Here is a 16,757-nt window from a genome sequence, read left to right as displayed (position 1 = left end):
GGAACCCACAGCTGCTTGTGGACTGCTAGATGGGCGTCTGGCAAGCTGCCCTCTCTGGAGGGGCTGCAGGATACGGAAAAGGGGTGCTCCGAACAGCCTGTCAAGCGCTCTTCTGGCGACCAGCCTCTTTCCCCGCTTCTGATGCAGCAGAAAGGGGGGCTTGGTTCCTTGTGATTGCCCCATGCATACACACTTGCCAGGGACAGAGCCAAGGCATGTTACATGGTATTCCCATACGTCTCCTATATTCATCCTCACAACAACCCTGTGAGGTAGGCTAGACTGAAAGTGAGGGACTGGCCCAGAATTATCCTGTGGGCTCCATGGCTGAGTGGGGACCAGAACTCAGATCTCCCAGGTCCCCAGTCCAGCACCCTCTCCTCTCTACCACACCAGCTCCCTCGGCTGCCTAAATCAGGAACACAGAATCCCAGGGCCTGTGGGGTTCCCATCCTTTTCCTTGCTCTTACCTGCTTCCCCCTGTGCAACTCTTTGGTAGCTTCCTGTACCACGCCACCCTTCATCCACATTCTAAAAAGCGGATATTCTTCCCCTAAAGTTCAGATACGGGCAGTGAGAACAATGAAGCAAAATAGGTTACTACTATTTTTGGTATGAGTGCCCTCTCCTTTGGCTTTTATTCCATTTTGTTTTTCTTAGTGCCACCCACAGTTAGAAAACTTCACCTGGGGGTTACTTGAGTTTTCCCTGTGGGCTAAAAGAAGTCCAGCACACCCGACCCATTTTTCTCCTTTGGATTTCTTTGCAAAACAATGTCCTTCCAATCAAAATGAATGGGGATTGTTGAAAAATGCACACTTTTTGTGGTGTGTGCAGTTGTGTCCATGAAAACAGCTCCATCCTACACTGGATTTAACCTGCAGCACCGAACAGTGGCGTAATTCATAGAATCATAGAAAAGTAGATTTGGAAAGGGCCAAGAAGGCTGTCTAGTCCAATGGGTGGGTGAATTAGGCACTGAAGCCTTTAAATGGGTGCTACTGAGAGCAATATAAGCTCTAGCTCATTATCGATTGCTAATGGAAAAGATGTTATCAGTCCTTTAATTCAAGCTAATCCTGTTTGAGTTTTAGGCCCTAATGCTTTACGATAATGCTTCTAACTACAGAACTAAATCACCATAAAGCCAGTGGTGTATGGGCCCTTTGTTGAAGCTTTGTTGAAGCTGGGAGTCTTGGTCGCAATCGCTCAATTTTCCAGATGGCGGTTTTTCCGAAACAGGCAAATGCCAACGTTCAATGCCTGCTAATTTGTAACTCCGTTAAACACACTTTCCAACCCCCCCCCCGCCCCGCCGTGGGCTGGCAAAGGTTTTGTGGCATCGCGCATCCTTCAGCTTCTCAAGCGCAAGGTGCACACGAAGAGCATCTCCTGCTGGCTTTGCTGTTGGCCGCAGCAGAAGCAACATCTGGCTCGACTCTGGTGTTATGGACTGGCTGGACCCAAAGGAGGACAGGAGTCTTGCTCCTTTCCAAGTTAAGCAAAACGGGCAATTGGCAGAGGCACCTTGGCGAGGGGGGAAATCCCTCTTCTGCCCAATTCTGCAAGGAGCAGGAGCCTCTCCTAGGGAGGTCTTAGGAACCTGTTTGGGGATGGGACTCGGTCAGAGTTCCTGAGCAAAGCTGTTCGGGTTCTGGTCCGCTTGGCTCCAGCCGCAAGTTCTGGGTTCCTTGCAAATACGCCCAGCGTTTGCAGGGTGCCCACCAGGAACGGAGCTCCTCAGACTTTGCAAGTACGGTCCTCTACCATCTACACTGGCTGCCAGTTGAACTCCAGGTCCAATTTAAGGTGTTGGGGAGCCCTAAATAGCTTAGGACCTGGATATCTGAAGAGCGCTTCCTTCCCTATGCACCTGCCCACCCCTTAAGATCTGGGTCAGGGGTCCTTCTTTGGGAGCCCTCCTTGGAGGAAATTAGGGGTGTGGCTACTTGGAGAGGGGCCTTCTCTGTGGTGGCACCTCAAAATTACACTCCCCGGAGAGATTCACCTGGAACCGACACTGTATTCTTATTTATTTATTCGGGATATTTCTAGCCCGTCCAATCACTCTGCTTCTCTGGACGTCTCATAACAGAATCAATAAATTCTTTTTGGTGCCAGGCCAAAACCTTTTTATTTTCCCAGCATTTCAAGGTTTAAACTGATATTTAAATTGGGGTTTTTACAGAAGAAGCTGTGCTTTACAGAAGCTGTGCTTTATTTTGTTTTATTGTGAGGCCGTCCTGAGACTCTTGGTAAGAGGACGGTACAGCAATGTGTTAAATCAATAAATAAGTAGCCACCCTCTTATGCACCATGTACGGGAGGCTTCTTTTGTGCTGCTGCATCTAAGGCGGAAGAAGCTTCCTGCTCACACGACCTCCATTCTGCAAGCATTCGTAAACTTCGGCTTGGCTTGTTTCACCAAGGCCGGGCTGAGCATAAGCACGCATGCTATCGCGAAGCCTTCCACAGAGATCCATGCCAAGTCCAGTCTAAGGCAGCTCCAAAAGTTACTGAGGGGCTCGGGTGATGAGCTGAATGACGGGTGGTCAAAGAACAGCCTGGGTCCTGGGCATGCTCAGCAATTAGCAGATATTCTCAGAAGACATTTCCAAGCTCAGAGGAAACGCCCAGGCATCCATCGTCCTTGCGCTGCCCCTGAGCGGCTGTTCCCCTGCCCTCTCCTGGGATCAATACTCATTGCAGATGTCAGTTCTCATCAAGCGTTCCTCATTACGACTGTCCAGTGCTTTCTAGAAATGCTTCTGCTTCGGCTTGCCTGCACTGCACAGAGGATCGGACGAGGGATCTGTGAAGAACCCATTTTGGATATGTGAGGATCCCATTTTGGGACTGGAAATCCATCGGTTCCCTGGGATTGGCTCTCTGGATTCCAGCCTGCTTTCCCACAATCACGAGTCCAAATTCCTGGTGAAGCATTCATGCGACACTCGTCAGGATCTGTGACCCACAGATCTGCTACACGTGACTTCCGGCCCTTGTTTCTGCCGCATGGGACACCAGAGAAGGTTCTGCTTGAAAAATTGGGGTTCCACACAAGACTGAGGACTTCCTCTTGACTCAAGAGATGGCTTGATCAGGCTCGATTTTACTCTTTTTCTCAATTTTCTACATTTAAGCATGTTCCATCCCATTTCCACAGAGGATGGCAAATTATTATTATTGCTTAAACTACATGAAAATTTGTTCATGCTTTCATGTGCCTTTTTCAAGAGATGGATTCTTCCTTCCAGATCTACACTCCTGTAAGCCATTTTCCCATTAAAGAAAGCACCTAACCTATTTATGTAGTTACCTATCTACATTTCTGTGTGCACTTTCGGAACACACTTGTACAGATCTACACAACCTACACAGAACTAGCACCACAATACCACATCTGCTAGACAGAGGGTGGGTTCGCGCAACTTGAGAAGCCACCGTAGTTTTTTCCACAGGATGGTCTGCTGTGCTGATCAAACTCTCGTGGTATTTCAGCATGATATGTTGAGTTTTTTGAAACCATAAGAAACAAGTCTATTATATGGTTTCTACACGTCACCATGGCTTGGCTTGGCTAGTCCAAACTGTTTCCTTGGTGGAGCCACAGAGTCCTCTGGAAAGAGTGGCAGCCGCTGCAGGAGCCACTCTAGCCAACCAACATGGGATTGAAGGTCAGGCCTGGGGGCTGATGGGACATGCACCCACAGTGGGAGGACTGAGCAAGGAGGGGGGAAACCGTGCTAGGATCAAACCCCCTGAATTGTCTGCCATTCATCCCCAGGCAAAGCACTGCTCCTGTGGAAGCCACACAGGGCTGCTGGCCATAATGTGCGAACCCGGCCAGAGTCTAGACAGCTGCAGTATTCCAAGTCTCCTCCCTGCACTTTCGCAGTCAGAACCACACTGGCTGTGACTCAGGGGCCACAAGAGCTTCCTCATGATAGCCTGTTGCAGGTGAGAAGGGGCCAGGAGGGGAGGGAAGTGGGTGCTGTCAGCACAGGAGGTACCCAAAATTCTGCCAGGTGGGAGCAAGCATTCTCCTTTGCACTCTTCTGAGCACGCATAGGATGCCCAGAATCCTCTGTGTCCAGAGACTTGCATGCAGCCGCATTGGATTGCACCGCAATGCATTTCCCAGCCATCCCTACTCTTTCCTCACCTCCAGGTGTCCTCCAGAATCTCTGAGAGGGCAGAAGCTCTTTCTTTCTTCTCAGCCTCTTTCTCCTTCATTCTAGCATCTTCCTGCCCTGTCCCTCTTCTTGCAGGAGCTTCAACCACTTCACCTGGGCCAAGTCCTCCCTCCCTCAGGACGTACTTCCAACAAGAAGGTTCAGGACTGAAGCCTTTGGCCCCTTGTGTTGGGAGTGAGAAAGACAGTAGCTCTTGCTTCACATCCTGGAGGCCTCCTGAATGGGCGTTGATCTCAAGGCCAGACTCCCCAGCTGGGCAGGGAGCCTCTGAGAATGGCCCAGATGTACTTCTGGAGGGCTTGGAACAGGGGCCTTTCTCAGAGACAGGTGAGGTGGACAACTCTCAGCCCCATGAAGTAACGTTGGCAGAGGAGGGAAGCCCTACTAGAGTGTGGAGAGGAGGTCTGCTCATTTCCAGAAGCCCCCCCCCCCCCGCAAAAGGAAGGGCTCAAACATACTCATAAGGAGACTTCCTAGAAGTAAATACTAGATTTGATTCAATGAACTCCCCCGTGCATCCTGGGCATTTTTGTGTCTGGAAAATGCTTTGATCAGTAAAGAACATTTTGCAAAAAAGGGCTGTGGCTTTGAATAAGGCAAGGAAGGAACTGTGGCTCTCAACACCTTGGGCTCCACTCCTGTTTTGCCTCTACCTCTACAACTCTTGTCAATCCAAAGAGGATTATGCAAATGGTGCATATTATATCATTACCTTAATTTGCAGAATTATTCTTAGCACACAATTCACCTGCTTGCGTGACAGCATTTTCTTTCAGAGGGAAACACAGAGTCATCCTCAGCTTTTAATCAGCTGAGTTAGAAGTCATACTATTTACTAACCTTGACAGTGTTTTGAAACTGTTTCATTAATTTTTATTTGGAAAGTGCACCGGTAGGCATTTCCAATAAAAGGGGCTGGGTGTGTATTTCCATATGCGATTTCCTGTGACTCTCTTTTCTGCATTTGCTTGTCTTTGAACTGACTTTCAGGAGAGAATATGCTATTAACATCCTGACATTTCTTCCTTACAGTAATCAAAATTAGTCAATTGGTGGTATTTTGCTTTTGAAGGCTGGGAAATTGCCCCAGGGCTCCACAGAGGAAATTAAACACTGTCTGGATGTTAGTTTTTTAAATGGGAAGAGAGACACATGCAGGAGCGTGTGTCAGAGAACGCGATGGGAATCCGTTCGAGAGGATCCGTTTGTGGCAGCCTGATTTGTAAAAACATCAAAGCTGCATTTAGAAGAAACTGGGGGATTTGGGAGTGAAATTCCCCCTCTTCCTGTTTGCTATCCTACTCTTAGGATAGAATAAGATTAGGATCTTAGGCAGCAGAGAGGGAGTAATTGGTTTTATAGATGGAGGGGTGAAGGATGGCTGAATGTACTGGAAGTGGCCATGTTTTTACTGGGTGCTTTTGGCTCCCAACTTCTCCTACCATGTTGCATTACCCAGAAGCCCCTTCAGAATTCTCAAAGGACTCTGGGCAAGGAAAAAAGGCTATCAAGAGCTGCTGAGAGTCTCTCTCTCTCTCTCTCTCTCTCTCTCTCTCTCTCTCTCTCTCACACACACACACACACACACACACACACACACACACATCCCAATTTCAAAGCAGAGGTTCAAAGCATTCAGTTAACATTCACCTCAGCAGAATTAACGCCCAAAGAATTCCTGCAACTTTCAATAGAGGCAAAACTTGCCCTCTGGCATTCCTAATTCAGCCTCCAGGAATCCCTGTGGCCACACCCCCTCCCCCTGGCCACTCTCCTTTCTCATTTAGTGATCTTCCAGCTTTTGTGCACTCGCCAACCATTCTTAATCATTTAAATTCTTCTCCTAAGGCTGTCTCAGTGGTAGTTTCATGGCATGATACGGTGCCATGCCCTGTACTTTTACCCCAACCTTTCTGATTCTGGCTCCACCCACTTTGCCTTTGGCTCCACCCACTATCAGGATGGAGTGGAGCAGGGTGAGCACTGTGGAAGTGCCTCTGAAATTGAATTTGGCCCTCCAAAGTCCATTCATGTGCTGCAGGTACACCCTTCCCAGTACTTGGGCCTCCACTTGGACATCAGGTCTTCCCAGCTGCTCCGTCCCCCAGTCGGCCTTCTGAAGTGCACTTAGTTTGAACAAACAAACAAACAAATAAAGGACGATCCATCACGAAGTTCTACCAGCCTGTGGACATTTTCACGTGGAGGGAAAAAAGCGGCCGTCTTAGGCGATGTTCCTAAGTCATTGCCAGTTTCTAAGCAACGCTCAGCACACCACTTGCTGCCACTTCAAAACCGTTCGATGGAGCAACAAATTCTAGCCAGAAGCAATTCTCCTTAGGAATTCAAATCTCATTCAGACACGTCTAAGGGAAAACAAGTTGTCGGAACGTTTGTCTGATAAAAACATGAAGCCCTAAAGAAAACATGGTCCAAAGACAGCTTGTTTGAAGAGAAAAGGCCTATTTTAATCGCACTAGCCTCTAATCTTTATTCAGGTTTATGGATCAAGTCCAGTCAATGCTACTCCCTGGAATTTTAGCCCTGTCCTGGATGGGGTCGCACACCCCCTAAGGGATGGGCTTCACAGTTTGGGAGTGCTCCTCAACCCAGAGCTGTCCCTGGAGTCCCAGGTGGCGGCGGTGGTGAGGAGAACTTTCCTTCAGCTTCGGCTGATCCATCAACTAAGTCCTTCCCCATGATCTTGATTCCCACCTCAAATGGGCCAGGAGGATTCAGCCTTCTTGCCACCCTGCTGCAGAGAATTCAGGCCAAGTCTTCCAAACAGGAGCTTTTCAGCTCAGGCTAAGCCTTTCAGTGGCTGCGTGGAAGTTTCGGCTAGAGATCAAAGCCACAAGCTGAACGTCCAGAGACGATGGCCTGCTTGTCTCTTCAAGATCTATGAGTCTACCTAGCACTGTGGACTTGTCAGCCAAAAGGCCTTTCATCTCCATGGTGGATGGATAAGGGACACTTATCACCCTTTATGTTTGCTAGGAAGACAGAATGAAAAGCCAGAGCAAAACGATTCTGCACGTCAAGCAGTGCTGCAGCTCCAGATTGCACTAATGTTTACTCCCGGCATGTAAATCAGGGCAACAACCTGAAGGGTTGATGGCTTGACCTCTGGAGAATCGTTAGAGAGAAGAGAGGGAAAGGCTTCAGCAATAATTGCTTTTGCATGCTTAGGCTGACGATGATAAATGATGCTAAACGCAGGTGTCGGCAGGCAATCTGATTTTCTCCAGATGTTTTGGAGTACTGCTCCCATACTCCATGACTATTGCCCATGTTGGCTGTGGTTGATGGGAACTGTAGTCAAAGACACCCAGAGAGCCCCAGGTTGTCCACCCCTGTCTCACAGTCTTCAAACGTAGAGGAAGGAATCAAAACTTTTTGGTGGGGGAAGGCTTCTCCTCCATCTGGCAGATGAGGCTTGGGCCCGAGAAGACCCCTCTGTCCGATGCCCCCGCAGCATCCTGACCACACGTGAGAATTCAGAGGGTGTAAGTTGCGGTTTCCTGGGCTGGGAAGAATCAGGCTGGAGCTGCAGGACCATGGATAGCTCCAAACAGAGCTCTGGGTCTTGGAAGTTCTCTGAAGGCACATCGCCCGAGGGCCGGTCTCCTCGCTGCAGATGCTGCCCCTTTGCCCTGGGGTAGATCTCTAGCATTTTTCACCCTCCCCCATTCAGTTCCATGCCTTGTTTATTGCCCCCACTGAAGAGCAGGCATTGGAAACTGAGGCATCCTCGTGTAAAGGTGGGGACCAGTCCCTTGACGAAATCCAATTCAGAGGATGACGTTTCTGGGCGTTCCAGTCTTGCCTCTGTGGCAAAGGGCTTCTGTCTGACATGCTGTGTTAAGAAGCTGTCTCGGAGAGCAAATTCCATCAGATTCCTTGGACTCAGCACCATGGGCTTCAGTCCTCCTTGCAGTGGCACAGAGTCCAGGTTCATGGCGTGCTCACCAGGAGTTGAACCCTGTGCATTGTACAAGCAGCCCCCTCTCTGATACCTGCAACAGCCACTGTGCGAGCCCCAAATAATGCTCACAAGCGGGAAGTCAGCGCACTCACAAACAACCACTGCACGAGCAGTGTCCATTTTCCACACTAGCTGTCACAGCAGAAAGTGGTGTTACTGGGGCTCCGTCCGTGTTTGCAGACTTCATTCTTAGCTTGGTTCACTTTGGGAGACCAGGCCAAGTGCAAAAGGAAGCCCAGAAGCATTTGGAGGGATGGATTCCAAAGGGGACCGCCCCAATCCTAGTGCCCGCATCCAGGCTCCGAGTTCTGGCATCAGAAGGGTAGGAGATCTGCTTCCAACCTGACATTTTGTGTCAGCCCTGGAATGCCCTCCCAGGGTCCCAAACTGCTCCTTAAGTAGTTCAGAATCCTGCAAATATACTTACAGCCTCTGGCTATGCATTATTTGAAAACAGGAAGGTCAATCCAGAGAAGTACATTTCTTTTACATTCTGAGCTCATCTTCTACTCTTAAGGAGCACAACACTCTGGCCTTAGAATTCTCTCTGTGTGTATAATAAACAAACCATTATGTTTCTTGATGGATTTTTCTGCATTTGCCTGCTCCTCACCTGAAAACACACTTTGCTGTTTGTTCCATTCTGATAATTATCTCCCCAGCAACTGAGATGCATTGAAGAGAAATTATGATTAGTTCAGATGGAGACTAACCAGCAGGACTGGAGAGTTTGCTTGAAGCAACAACAAGATCAGGAAGCTCGGCTTTCCAGGGAACCTGGAACCTCCGTTGCCCATCGATTGAAGGGAAAAGACAAGACAAAGGCGAAGAAGGAAAAAGGATGTTATTGACTTATGTCTGTAAGTGTTGTGCTCAGTCCTACCTACTCGAGCACAAGAGTCCAGCCGGGTGTCTAATTGCATGCGCTGCAGTTACTCCAAAGCAGAAGGTGGGTGACCACTGAGAAATGTAAAGTGCTTCTGTCGGGGTCAGGGATAAGTTACTGAGCATAATAGAACTGGGGATGTTCAACTCATAAAAATTCTAGCACCTTCACTTCGAAGCATGGCTCGGCTCACACCCATTTTTGTGGATGTTTGTGCTTTTGAGTCTGCTCAAGCTGGGAAAGTGCACATTTTGAACTGGGAAAAGGATGCATTTCTGTGTCCATTTTTCGAAGTGCACCCTTTCTCCCATCCCATTGACAACTGTGTGAACATGCATTTTTCAACCCTCATTCCAAAGTGCATGTTTTTCAACAGGATTGTAAATGCAAAAATGTGCAAACTTTTAAAAATATAATCCTGTTTGTAGCCTGGGTTGCAAATAGGACATGTTCATCTCATCTCATCTCATTTATTACATTTGTATGCGGCCCCATAGCCCACAGGGTTCTCTGGACAGTTTACAATAGAACAACAACAATCATTGTAGATGATTTACAAACTGAAATGAAATTTTTGTACATCCCCATAACACAGAATCGTGGAATAGTGGAGTTGGAAGGGGCCATGAAGGCCACTGGGTCCAGCCCCCTGCTGTTGCAGGGCACCACGTCACACCGTCCCACTGAGTTCCCCTAAGCCAAGCAGGTGCATCCAGTACTCTATGAAAGGATCGCAGATCACCCCTGAAAGTGCGTGCCCAGCCTTAGACATTACAGAGGGATTCCCAAATGCATTGCCCTCCTTACCTGCGATGGGAAGGATGCATTCACCGAATCACTGCCACAAGTTGGGGCGGGGGGAGTCACACAGCCCTTTTTGGACAGGGGGACCCTCAGATGCCTGCCTCTTTCTCTCTTTGTGTGCTTCATGTTGTATGTCTCCTATGCCACTTTTCCCCAGGGGTATGGAGAACAAGTCAAACGTGCAAAAGCTGAAAGAGCTGGGACTGTGTAGGCTGGAGAAGGGGGAATGGAGAGGGGCTGTCATGGCACTCTGCAGATCCCTCAAGGTCAGATGAAGAGGGACATCACCTCCGGTGCCCCCCCAGCCTGTCCACCATGGTGCTAGTACACGTTGTGCCTGGCCCTACCCGCTCAAGCATAAGACTTACAAAGTGCATGTCTCTTTGTCCCAAGGATTAGCTTCCCGCAAGTGGCAGAACCAAGTTCACGAAGTCTCAGCAGATGTTTGTCGCGCGACTGGAACTCTCTGTGCAGGAAGTGCCCAAGTGCCAGATGTTGCTTGGATGTTGCCCTGGGTCAGATCTATGGAAGCTGATTGGGAGGCAGAATTAAATGCAAACGGGCAGAATGAGGAGGGGGCAGGGAAACCAGGGTGACGTCAGCGGCAAAGCAGGGCTGCCGCCCAAGCAAAGCTGGCCTGGTTCTTTCTCCAAGGACCAGCCAGGCCTGGACTTGTACAGTCAGGCGTGGTCAAGAAGACCAGTGGGCCACCCAGGTGGCTCGGAACAAGACTTAGCTCGGGGCCTTCAGGGATGGGGCTGAGACTTGGGCAGCCAGAGACAACAGAAGAGCAGCCGAGGCACTGGGACCAAGGCAAAGCACCTTGGGCAAGGCCGAGTCCAAAAGCAGGGTTGAGTGGCCGGTCCAAATCATAGTCAGGAAGCAGATAGATAGATAGATAGATAGATAGATAGATAGATAGATAGAGTGCTTTTTTGTTTTTTTTAAAAAAGGTGCCAGAACTCACATCTTGGGATCACACTTTTACACTAAAAAAGATTTTCAATTCACCAACTTTTTTTGAAATAAAGAACTTATTTACCTTTTGCATGGAGCCAGTCACTCTACACACACATGAACATAACGGTCACTGCCAGCAGTAAGCACTCAGCGCGCGACCACACGACCGATCCCAAGCCGAGCAGCGTCCCAAGCCGAGCAGCGCCCTCACAATCAACGCCGACACACAAGCAGCCCACAGGCACGATGTTAATGATTTTTGCTGCTGCCCTGCTATGCCCAACAGGGCAATTCACAATCACTTGGAAAAATCTGTCAAAAAATGGTGCCGGAACGCTGTTCTGGTGCCTTCTATGGCAAAAAAAGCCCTGGATAGATAGATAGAACTTTATTACAGTCAAAGACCAGCTCCATTCAAATAAATAAATAAATTTTAAAAAGAAGGTAATGCGTTAAAGGTTATCTGTCATGAAACCCCAGTTCGCCAGTGCGTAGGAAGGACCACACTCCCCCAGGATCTGTCTTCAGACACCCATCGCGGCTGCGAAGAATTGAGCACTGTATGTTGGATTGGTGTCAGACAGTGGTATATAGATAGATTGTTATTCGGTACGGCCCGGGAAACGATTCATCAGTGGGGAAATTAGTGCAGCTTGACTATCCCTATAAAATGTGGACCGCAGAAGGACGTGCTCTGTACTTTCTACCTGTTACCTGAACCAGAAGATGCACGGGGGCAGAACAAGGCTGTGGTCAGGAACAAGCCGAGGGCAAACAGGTGAGGTGCCTGGAGCAGGTACCGGGGTGGGGGGCACAGCAAGATGTGGGGGGCAGCAGAAACCAGAGGCAACACGGGGCGGGCAAGAGACAAGTGCTGATCCTTAGCTACCGGCACTGCTGAGGCCAGTTCAGAAGGAAGAGCTGGCCCCTCTGCAGCTCTTCCCTCGGGATTCCTGGCCAGCACTCCTCAGGAGCCTGAGAGCTCCCTCAGGGCCCGGGAAGGATCCTGCAAATACAGTGTCGGTTGTTCTGGCTCTGAGCAGCCCAGATGCTCACAGGGGTGTAGAAGCTGCAGCCCACCCCGCTTACAACTGCCAACAGTAAGAAAAATGCAGCACAGCTGCCAGCAAAAGCAGAAGCAACACCACCCCCCCCCCCCGCCCCGCCACAGGAAGATTGAGATGCTGAGTGCCATAAATATGCAGGCATCTCATTCTGGCCAGTGTTTTCCCCCTTATTTTCCTTTAACCTCAGAGCAAAGGCTCTGATTGGCACCAACGACTGGTTTTGCTGTTTTCCCACGGCAATTTCAACGTGGAAAGGCAAATTTGGGAGAACATGAGCGAAGATTTCAACTGCAGATGCTGGTGCTGATCCAGATGGGCCCTGCATGCGATCCATTTTCCAGGATCATGCAGCCCTGACTGATTGCAGGCTGGAGCCCGGCAATCCTGACCCAGCCCAACTGCTGTGCCACATGGGCTTTGGACACCTCCCTCTGAATTATTTATTTTATTTTATTTATTAAAACATTTCTATGCCGCCCCTTGCCGAAGCCTCGGGGCAGCTCACAGCATTACTCTGGAAAGGGCCCTTTTCTGTGGCCACCAGCCCAGATAAAGTGGGGTACCACTGGCTTAGGAAGCACCATGGCTCCAGGGAGAAGGGCCTTCTCTGTGGTGGCACCTGGACTGTGGAACACGCTCCCCAGAAAGGTCTACCTGGCACCAACATTGCTTTCTTTTTGGCACCAGGTGGAAACCTTTCTATTTTCCCACTATTTTAATTGCTAATTTATCTTAATCTGTGGGCTTATATTTATCATTGGATGCTGTGTTATTTTTATCTTCATTTTTTATCTTATTTTATTGCTGTTATTGTGAACCGTCCCGAGACGTCCATGCTGGGATGGTACACAAAAGTTTTAAATGAAATGAAATGAAATGCTGATGCTGATGCAAATAAAACAAACAAACAAATAAACAAATTTCATGCACAGGGCCTCAGGTTCAAATGCTGGTACCCCCAGTCAAAAGGAGCAAGTGGCAGGACTTTTCCCTCTAATTTTCCATCTCAGGTGGCTCACCACAAGGAACAGCCGTGCACAGTCCAGGATGGCCTGGGCCAAACCTGGTAGACTCACGTGCAGTGCCAGGGCCGAAATCCCTCAGAAGACTTTTCATGTACTGGGAAAACGCCTGAGATTTTTTCCTTCTCTCCTGCGGTGCTGGAAAGGGCCAGTTCACCACGTTTTCTCCAGATGTTTCCCAGATGTCTCCACATGTAAGCGTGTGTTTACATGTGCGTCAGAGGCCGTGGCAAAGGCACACTCCGCCCAGAACAAAAATATCTCCAGGGCATTTTGAAGGATGCAGAATGTTGGCCTGGCTGCCGTTGCAGTGCCTGCCCTTGCCAACTGTTGCAGCAAAATGGAGCTAAAGCGCTGCACCCTAACAAAGGCATGGCTCCTGCTGCTCTCCAACATCCGAGAAAGGCTTGGACAGTTCCTTGTCCCCCTGGAGAAATTTGGTGCAACCTTCTGTCCCCCAAATCTCTAGTCACCAATAGGGTGGGACACTGGGGCACACCTCTTCAGATCCTGCGTTTGGCTTTTTGTGCCCTAGCTGCATTCTGTGGTGCAGAATTTGGAAGTTCTTGATATACGAAATGCATGGTGTGAAGTCCATTTGCTGGCTTCTAAGAGTGTCGTGCATGAAGCTCCGACAGAAACAGTGACTCACGAGGAGACCTTGCACTTGGCACCCAGTGCCCAAGGGTCAACCCCACAACCCAATGCAGGGACGGCTGAGCCAGCTGCTGCGTCTGCCCCTGAGCCCCAGCATGTTGAGCAAACACCTGGACCTTTATCAGAGACAGAGAGTCATGAGAAAGAGGGAGCTGCAAGTTCTGCTCAGAAGGAGGCAGAGCAAACTGCCTCTTTCCCCCTTGATGCTGATCTCCCTGAGCCAGAAACAGAAGACACAATAGGTGTCATGGATTTTTCAAGAGCCCAGAACAGACGTATTTTATGCCGATTTGAACACGTACAAAGTGGACTGCATAAGAGGGAGGAAAGGAGTGACTTGGGAGAATGATCCCACGTGGGCTCAGGAAGAGCAGCCATTACAGGGCTGACATCTGCTTAGCAAGGACCGCTATTAGGGAACTTACCTATAGAGTTGTAAATCTTGTAGACAATTAGCATTAAAGGACTTTAGTTTTATTGCTCTAGAATGTGTGGAATGTTTACATACCGGGCTGCCCCACATGACAAAGGGTGGGATCTGGGGAAGGCTTTAAAGCTCCAGGAAACCGCATTGACCTTCCACACTGTCCACCCAGTCTGTTCAGGGAAAGCACGGAGCTGAACCAGCCTGGCTGCATGGATTTCAGCATGGGTACTGATGAAAGAAGAGGGCAATACAGTTCATTGAAGAAAGACCCCAGAATTACCTAACTGGGTCATATTCTTGGCTCTGCTTCTGTCCTTTTTCTGTCTCCAGCCGTGCTGGTTCCCTGATCTGTAGCTGAAACGGCAATCAATAATATTTGTCTTCAAAGTGAGGCCAACTTGGCATGCCTCCCATAGGAGCAAATTTAGAATTCAGTGGAAGAGCCAAAATGTTCATACGCAAAAGAGAAGAGAAAACAGGGTCCAATCTAGTGTGGTCCTGGGTGCTCTTTCCTCATCCAAGGAAAACATTCTGGTGTTGGAAGTATTCTTTTTGTGATTTTAATAGAGCTAGGCATTGAAAACCACACCAAAAGCAAAATTAAAGACACATGTGTGTGTACACACACCCCTCCCTGGAGCCATTCCTTTATTATTTTTCTAAAAGAGTTGATTGCATACATTTTCAAAAGTCCAGGGAATTGCATGATTGGCTGGTGTACTGGGGTTCATACCTTCCTTTGATCACTCATGCGCCCCCAGAGACCTAGAGGACGCTTGTCCAAAGTTCTTCAAAGGAGTCGATGCTCAGGCTGTCCAGATTTTAGCTGGTGGTTTCATGGAGGGAAGGCATCCAGGCCGGGTCCCATCCGAGGAATCTGAGAGCATTCCGTTCCCAGAACATATCCAGTGTGGGAATTAATTCAGTGGGGATGGTGTGGTGCCGTGGAGATTAAATGAAGCAAAACGTTCTCTTCTGGGGATCTTTGGGGAGTGCTTGATGGTGGAAGCGCCGATGTATCGTGACCGCCTGCATCAGGGTGGACATAGCCAACTCTTCCCGCAGGGGCCAGAGGGTGGGAAGGAGAACTGAGCGGCAGCAAATTGGGACCAGCCCTGTAATAAAGTGAAGGGAGCTGGCTGCTTCAGGCAGCAGATGTGCGGCTCAGGCAGCAGTGGTGAGGTCCTGGGGGACACAGCTCTGTGGGTCACTCAACATAACTTAGAGCCCCAGGCTAGACTAGGGGGCTCGGCTGCAGCAATTCAATTGTCCATCCTATTGGACAGCTTCTGTATGTGGGATGAAGGGGGGGCGCTGGTCCTTTAGTGGAGAAAGCACAGTGTCGTGAGTCTGGCGGCAAGGACACCGGGGGTGAGTCCAGTGTAGCGGTTGAGGGACCGAGCGAGATGCTCTGGGATTCCCTGTTCCAATTCACACCCCAGCCATGATGCACTCAATGGCCCTGAGACAGGGTCAGAACGAGGGAAGAATGGTGGGGTACTTGCCAGGGGGCCCTTGTCAAGAGTGGGCCTGCTGACTGGAGCCCCTGAACTAGGGTCAGCTCTCCCATGAGGCCTGGAGAACCCTGCCTCAGGTGGCAAGTGAGGAGGCATGGATGCCTCCTTCTGGTCTTCTGCCCACTCTTGCTTGGAGGGTTCCTCATTGCCATGCAGCTGAACAAGATGGTGGCCTGGCGGGGTGCTTCCCCCAGACCCCGTTTGCCTACTCCGGTGAAAGCCTCAGCACACGAGCAGTTGGTGGGCACCTCTAGAGGAACTTCCTGCCATATATCATGCCCTGAGAGGACTCTGTGAATGAGCTACACCTCTGCAGAGCCACGTCGACTCCAGAACTCATCCATGCATCTCCTCAGGATCAAACCTCTGGCCCAGAGGGGGTCTTTCTTCACAGCTGGTCACTATGGGGCTGGAAAGTTGGGTGCAAGTGATCTTTGGGATCCCAAGGGGTTGCACTCATGTTTGTGCTCGCTGCCCGTTCACATTTGCAACTGCTGCTTGGTTTGCATAAATGGAGAACTTGAGTCAGTGGAGCAGCGACTGAACGGAAGATTTATGCGAATCTCCACCAGTCCACATGTTTCCTCTACCGAGGTAAGCGGGACTGATGCAGTCTGCGGAGAAAATGTCCCCGTATTCTGAAATCTGCCGAAATCAAACTGGGAATTGTCACTGAGATGAGCAAAACCACGTGTTCTGGTATTTGCAAATGTCTCCAGCAGACTCCCGCACTCCCTTTGGGAGCGTTAAACGGGGCTTGCTTGACTTTGGAGCTTTGAAGAGGACGTGCGCTTTTTGAGCACAGAACCCTTCTGGAAAGTTATCCCGGAAAATCACCTGAGTCTCCTCCAGAGCAGCGTCCCATCCTACAGATCATCCACCGGTCCTCTATTTACCTGGATACCTTTCCAAACAGCACCTGACTTTGAGGAAAGAGGCAACCTGTGGCTTGCTTTCCCAGTTCGGCTTGAATGGGTCTTCTGTCGGAAAGCCTCTCCTTTGCAAAGCCTATTTAAAGGATAATAATATTGAAAATTAAGAACAGAGGCATTACAAGGACTTCATGTGGTCCATCCAAAGCACCTGATTTCCAACTTTGCATGTAAGCCCATAAGTTCTCATATGCAAATAGGATGCAAATAGGTGGGCACTTTTGCCCTCTTTTTTTGGGGTGCCTAAATGGCCACCCATAGATACACACACACACACACACACACACACACAATGTGTTACAAA

The sequence above is a fragment of the Varanus komodoensis genome, unplaced genomic scaffold (genome assembly GCF_004798865.1).
Source record: "Varanus komodoensis strain SLA01 unplaced genomic scaffold, ASM479886v1 scaffold15, whole genome shotgun sequence".
NCBI classification, from domain to species: domain Eukaryota; kingdom Metazoa; phylum Chordata; class Lepidosauria; order Squamata; family Varanidae; genus Varanus; species Varanus komodoensis.
This window is presented reverse-complemented; position numbering follows the sequence as displayed.